The sequence below is a fragment of the Ruditapes philippinarum genome, unplaced genomic scaffold, assembly GCF_026571515.1.
Source record: "Ruditapes philippinarum isolate M1 unplaced genomic scaffold, ASM2657151v2 ctg3748_1_1_1_1, whole genome shotgun sequence".
NCBI lineage: Eukaryota > Metazoa > Mollusca > Bivalvia > Venerida > Veneridae > Ruditapes > Ruditapes philippinarum.
In genome coordinates, this window is record NW_026860778.1 from 134,524 (window position 1) to 140,952 (window position 6,429).

The 6,429-nt window shown below is 36.8% G+C and overlaps 1 pseudogene; it reads right to left on the reverse strand.

Annotated features, from left to right (window-relative positions):
• LOC132713359 (uncharacterized) lies at positions 1 to 3,129 on the reverse strand (annotated as a pseudogene).
• Positions 3,130 to 6,429: the final 3,300 nt, after the last annotated feature.

The window sequence follows — 6,429 nt, forward strand, 5'->3', positions numbered from 1 at the left end:
TCAACCAAATCTTCCAGCCACAAATCATGTGTATTGTCCAAAAGGGTTTGGAAACTTATCACGAATGCGCCATGCGCAAATCATGGATAACACGGCAGATTCCAGGACCTTGCCTCCCATGACACCACAAAGTAAAATGTCTGTATGCTGCATAGCTGTTGGCCTTATTTGTGTCTATCTCATTTGGGTGGACAAGCACATCATTTCTTTAAGAACACCCTGGTCTCCATATCCTGAAAACAAAAAGGATTTATTGAAAGAAGCCAAATGATTATTTTATTCATACTGAGCATGTTTAAAAAAAAATCTTAATATTTTTTACGTTTTAAGGTAGATAAACTTTATAATAATTTGTTTGCATGTGTATAACAAATAATTGAATAAAAAACAATGTTACAATTATAGCATCATAAGTACATAAGTATGCTTAATGTAATAGCCAACTTGTAAAATGAATATATTAAATAACGCCATAGGCTGTATTAAATTATTAAAGTTTACATTACATCACCTGCTTAGATCAGTTTGATTATTAAATATTTCTGGCAGATCAAATCACAGAACAAATAATAGATAATACATTTTATTATGGGCTTAGGAAAATTAAAGAAAGTACGTACCGGAGAAAGTGATATGCAGTGTTGTGGAATGTATCCGCAACACACACATGCATCTGCTGATGGCATCTCTCTGCAGTTACCACATACACACCCCCGGTACTGTTTGCCCTGGTTGAGGATGGTAGCCTCCAGGATGGCCATCAATATCCAGGATATCAAAAATAATCCCTGGCTACTTTCCCACCACCTCCAACATAATCTCTTTTACATTCAACAAAAAACAATTACAATGTATCCAAGCCACAAATCTTATGTATTGTCCGAAAGGGTTTGGATACTTATCACGAATCCGCCATGTACAGCAGCTCTGGATAACACGGCGGATTCCAAGACCTAGCCTCCCATGTAACCACAAAGGAAACTGCCTGTAAGCAGCATAACGGTTTGCCTTGTTCTCGTTGATCTCATTATGATGCACAAGCACATCATTCCTATATGACGGGGCAATAGCCAGAACACCCTGATCTAAAATGTAACAATCCATATCCTGAAAACAAAAGGATTTATTGAAAGAAGCCAAATGATTTTTTTATCTCATACTGTGCATGTTTAAAAATCTTGATATTTTTCACGTTTTGAAGTAGATTAACTTTATAATAACTTGTTTGCATGTGACATGATCCTGAAAATTATTGAATAATGTTACAATTATAGTAGAATAAGGACTCCAACAAATATCCTCTATATATTACACAACAAAAAACAATTACAATTCATCCGAGCCTTCCAGCCACAAATCCTGTGTATTGGCCGAAAGGGTTTGGAAACTTACCACCAATGCGTCATGTACAGCAACTCGGGATAACACGGCGGATTCCAAGACCTAGCCTCCCATGTAACCACAAAGGAAACTGCCTGTAAGCCGAATAACGGTTTGCCTTGTTCTCGTCGATCTCATTAGGATGCACAAGCACATCATTCCTATATATCTGGGCAATAGCCAGAACACCCTGATCTAAAATGTAACGATCCATATCCTGAAAACAAAAGGATTTATTGAAAGATAGACTTTATAACCACATGTTTGCATGTGTATACCATATTATTGAATAAAAAACTAATGTTACAAATATAGCATCATAGGTACAGTATTATAAGTATGCTTAATGTAATAGCCAACTTGTAAAATGAATATATTAAATAACGCCACAGGCTGTATTAAATTATTAAAGTTTACATTACATCACCTGCTTAGATCAGTTTGATTATTAAATATTTCTGGCTGATCAAATCACAAAACAAATAATAGATAATACATTTTATTATGGGCTTAGGAAAATTAAAGAAAGTATGTACTGGAGAAAATTTTGGCTATATTTAGGTATTTCGTGCTACCCAAATATGGTGTGGCCAATTGGCTCTGCTCTGCCTTGACAATAGTTTGTGTATGTCTACTATTGTTTATTTTATATTGATTTACCTTTGGCTTATAGCTTGGTTGTGAGCAATTAGGATAAAAACAATTGCCCAAGGAAACAACTATACCTGTGAGCTTTCATCTTTTTTATGTGCTTTTAGCACGGGCCAATCAAGCAAACTTGAGGTCGATTTGTGACTGTCTTATAAGATTTTCCAAACAAAACCGCCATAGTAACCAGAAAAGAAATGTTAATTCTCATAAATGTCAAACTTGGTCTCTTAAAACACTTGTAAATCGAAAAATCATCAACATTCAAGATGCGGAAGTCAATATACTGTGCTAAGACCGCCATTTTGGTTGTTTGATTTACCTCCCCTTTTCCAGACTAATTCCTGTACCTTCCTGGACTTTTTTATGAATCAACACTAATTCCCGGACTTTTCAAGGCAGGGAGCTCCTGTTTTCAAATTACGGACATTTCAAGTTTTCCCGGACAGCGTGGGAACCCTGGTCATTGCAAAAAATAAACCTGGAATAGAACCATCAATGTCAATGGGCAAGATATGGTCTTTGGCTAGTGAGCTCACTACTTGCCTGCAATGGTGATTTATACGATGAAGTTTCTTATTGGCTATTTTCTTGTCCTGATAACTTCCCCAATTTAACCTAGGTAAAATATCGCACCAAATTATATCACATGAAGGGAAGGTACTGGCCACATATTTAAGCCCCGAAGATATCAAATTACCGGTAAATATATACGCATCATAGGCAGAACAGTTACATAATTGCCACCCAAATGAACTAGATATATTGACGGTGGACTTTGAAAGGTAATTTTTAATTGTAGGCTATGTAGGAAACTTTCCCAAGACATATCCCTGGTTCCGTACCATCCTAACTCTTTACCTGTTTTTAAATTAGGTTTTCCGGTGTTGCCTGCCCTTATGCCAGCCCAATGGATGATAGAGTCCCCAACTAACTATATATCTGTAAACTGGTTTTGTTGTATGCCTGTCTGAGTCTGAACTGCTCATCATATGACTTCCAGGCAGAACCAGCTTGTTTAGACACTGCTTCAGGTATGTTGAACATATATTGCAGCAGTTCGGCATCTTCACTTACATGAACACGCAAATAAATAGATAAAACAAGAGCGATCAGTAATCACATGTGTCGCCTCATGATGGCCAATTTCATGTTGGGACACATTTTGTGACAGACGGACAGACAGACGGACAGTGCACAACTAGACTTGGTACTGATCATTCCTGTAAAGTTTGGATAAAATTGCACCAGTAGTTTATGAGGAGTAGACCGGACAAGCTTTTGCGTATCTGGCAACACACAGAAAAAAAACACCTTTTTATCAAAGGGCCATAACTCGGCCAAAAATCATTCAACCGGAAAACCCGTGCAATATGCGCAAGGACTTGAGCTACAGATCAATCCTGTAAAGTTTCATTGAAATTGCATGAGTGGTATAAGAGAAGTAGTCCGGACAAACTTTAAAAATAAAAATTATTAAAGGGCCATAACTCTGACAAAAATCATTGAACCGGAAAATGCTGACAATATGCACAACTAGACTTGGTACTGATCATTCCTGTAAAGTTTGGATGAAATTGCACCAGTAGTTTATGAGGAGTAGTCCGGACAAGCTTTTGTGTATCTGGCAACACACAGAAAAAGAAACCTTTTTATCAAAGGGCCATAACTCGGCCAAAAATCATTCAACCGGAAAACCCGTGCAATATGCGCAAGGACTTGAGCTACAGATCAATCCTGTAAAGTTTCATTGAAATTGCATGAGTGGTATAAGAGAAGTAGTCCGGACAAACTTTAAAATTAAAAATTATTAAAGGGCCATAACTCTGACAAAAATCATTGAACCGGAAAATGCTGACAATATGCACAACTAGACTTGGTACTGATCATTCCTGTAAAGTTTGGATGAAATTGCACCAGTAGTTTATGAGGAGTAGTCCGGACAAGTTTTGTGACGGACAGACGGACAGACAGACGGACAGACAGACGACGGAGAAGTGATCCCTATATGTCGCCACTACTCCGTAGAGGCGACACAAAAATTATAAACGCATCCGTCCATTTATCATTAGAGGTAATTGCTCTCCCCTCTCCAACGATGACCTTCTTTTAACTCCTCTACCATGACCCAGCACAAATCCTGTGAATTGTCCAAAAGGGTTTGGAAGCCATATTAAAAATGTCCTCCAATGCAAAACCATTACAAAGTTCTTCTAATTTTGATTTCCAGTCTTCCACAGTTTTAACATTCACATCTCTTTGGCCACTCATGGTCCCATATGATATACTGTTTCTTAATTTGAAAGAGTCAAGCCAACCATTTGAGGCCTTAAATTCAGTCTTTCCCAGCTGTTGGGCAAATTAAATTGCTTTTGTCTGTATCATTGGACCTGTAAGGTTGATGTTTCTTCCCATTACATCACGACACCATGCCAATGAAAGTTCATTGACTTAATCATTCCCTGGAAAAAGAAGAAGGAATGAATTTTCTGTATTAAGTATTATTTTAAGATTTGAAATAAAACACAAAATTAAAACAATACAAAATTTTATTTTGTTGTACATACATAACAGATCACATCAATGAATCAATTATTCAACAAAGCTATCAAATGTCCAGATAACAGAATTTAAAGTTTGGAATGATTTGGTCGCTCACATTTGACAGGGTGGCCCTTCTCTAAATGAATTCAACCGAATGGAGACCAGCGTGTTGTATATAAGAACTTTACTTTTTGCTTTAATCTCAGTACTATCGCAGTGAAATAAACTTGCAAACAGTATCATACAAACGCAATGCTATGGCAAAACCCAGTGTTCATCGGTCCTAAACCAATTAACGCCAAACACTTGTGGACTTAAGAACTGTATGATACGAATCCAAAAATTAGTTTTCCGGTCATAGATATGTTGTATTACACTAAACTCAATCACATGAAATTTTTTAAACATGATGGAAATGAGTAACTGGTAAGCTGACATCCAAAAATAATATAGGCAACCATTAATTAATATGTATACATCAATGATCCACACACTTGTTAATATAGCATTAGTCCTTAGAGCAGCAGTTATGCAACAAAACACTTGCAGTCTTATCTTCATGATGAAGCATAAAGACAATCATCTCACTTCTACTTGTATCATAAGCTATATTTGAAATGAAGAAGATAATGACAGTCCATACATGACCACTATGTTATAGGAACTACAATTATATTAAGAATAATAGACTGTTTTTTCTCTTTCCACCTTTTTCACATTATTGTCAATATCCAACTTTATTTGTGTTTTTGGGACAACTGGCTGGCTTCATTTCACTTGCACAAAAATGGTGGTATTAGGTAGGGATGGGTACCACCAATTTTTTTGTACCGCGGTATATCGCGGTATTTCACCTGTGTACCGCGGTATGTACCACGGTATTATGAAGACACTTTTTAATGTTTAACTTAACACTTCATACATACGGCTGTATTATCAATTAATTTCTGTGTTATTTTAGACTTTTGGAGCCCAAAATGCCTCCAAATATCCGATTTCCCCTTTGGATTTTTGACCGTGGTGAATTCGTCGATGACGGTATGAGCTGTTTACAAGTTGGGCTATGTCTAAATGCTTTACGTTTTGTTATTGTCGCCACTCGTCAATACGTCAACATGTTTACTAGCCTTAGACTGAGCACTAACATGGGTGTCCCCTTTTAATGCATTTAAATGAAGAATGATATATAGAAATTATAAAAATGTCGGCGGATGAAATTTATTTACACTACTTAATAAATATGAAAAACAACCGGGAAACGATCCGACCTTTCCGCGACTAATTATTCGTTAGAGTATTATACTGTGCATTTACTGCTGCTCTAAAAATAGACTTGGAATTCCACTTTAATTTAGGTTGAAAGTTGAAACACAGATTACAGGGTAAATAACGTCCGAATCTTACAAAAATATTATGTAAAATTATATATATTAAAAAACCGGTATTCCTAGGGGTCGTACCGGTACGTACCGCGTCTGAACGAAACCGCGGTATACCGGTATACCGGTAATACCGCACATCCCTAGTATTAGGATAACTGTTAAAGGGGGCTTTACACAAGAAATGACTTCCAAGGGCTTCTTTAGATCATCTATAAGCTGTGGGATATTGTGCCCATGTCTTGATGACTGCAGGACAGTACTGGCAACCTGTTGCATTGTTTCTTCACTTTCCAGATACAAAAGTGCCAAGCATGTTGAGACTGACACTTCCATGAAGTCCTAAAATACATATAAATTAGAAGTTTAAAAAAATTGAATAGGATATACTGCCTCCCTGACGGGTACTCTGTCACGAGAAGTACAACCATAATCATGGTTCAAAGTTTAAGTGCCAAACAAAATCAAATGCAATGTC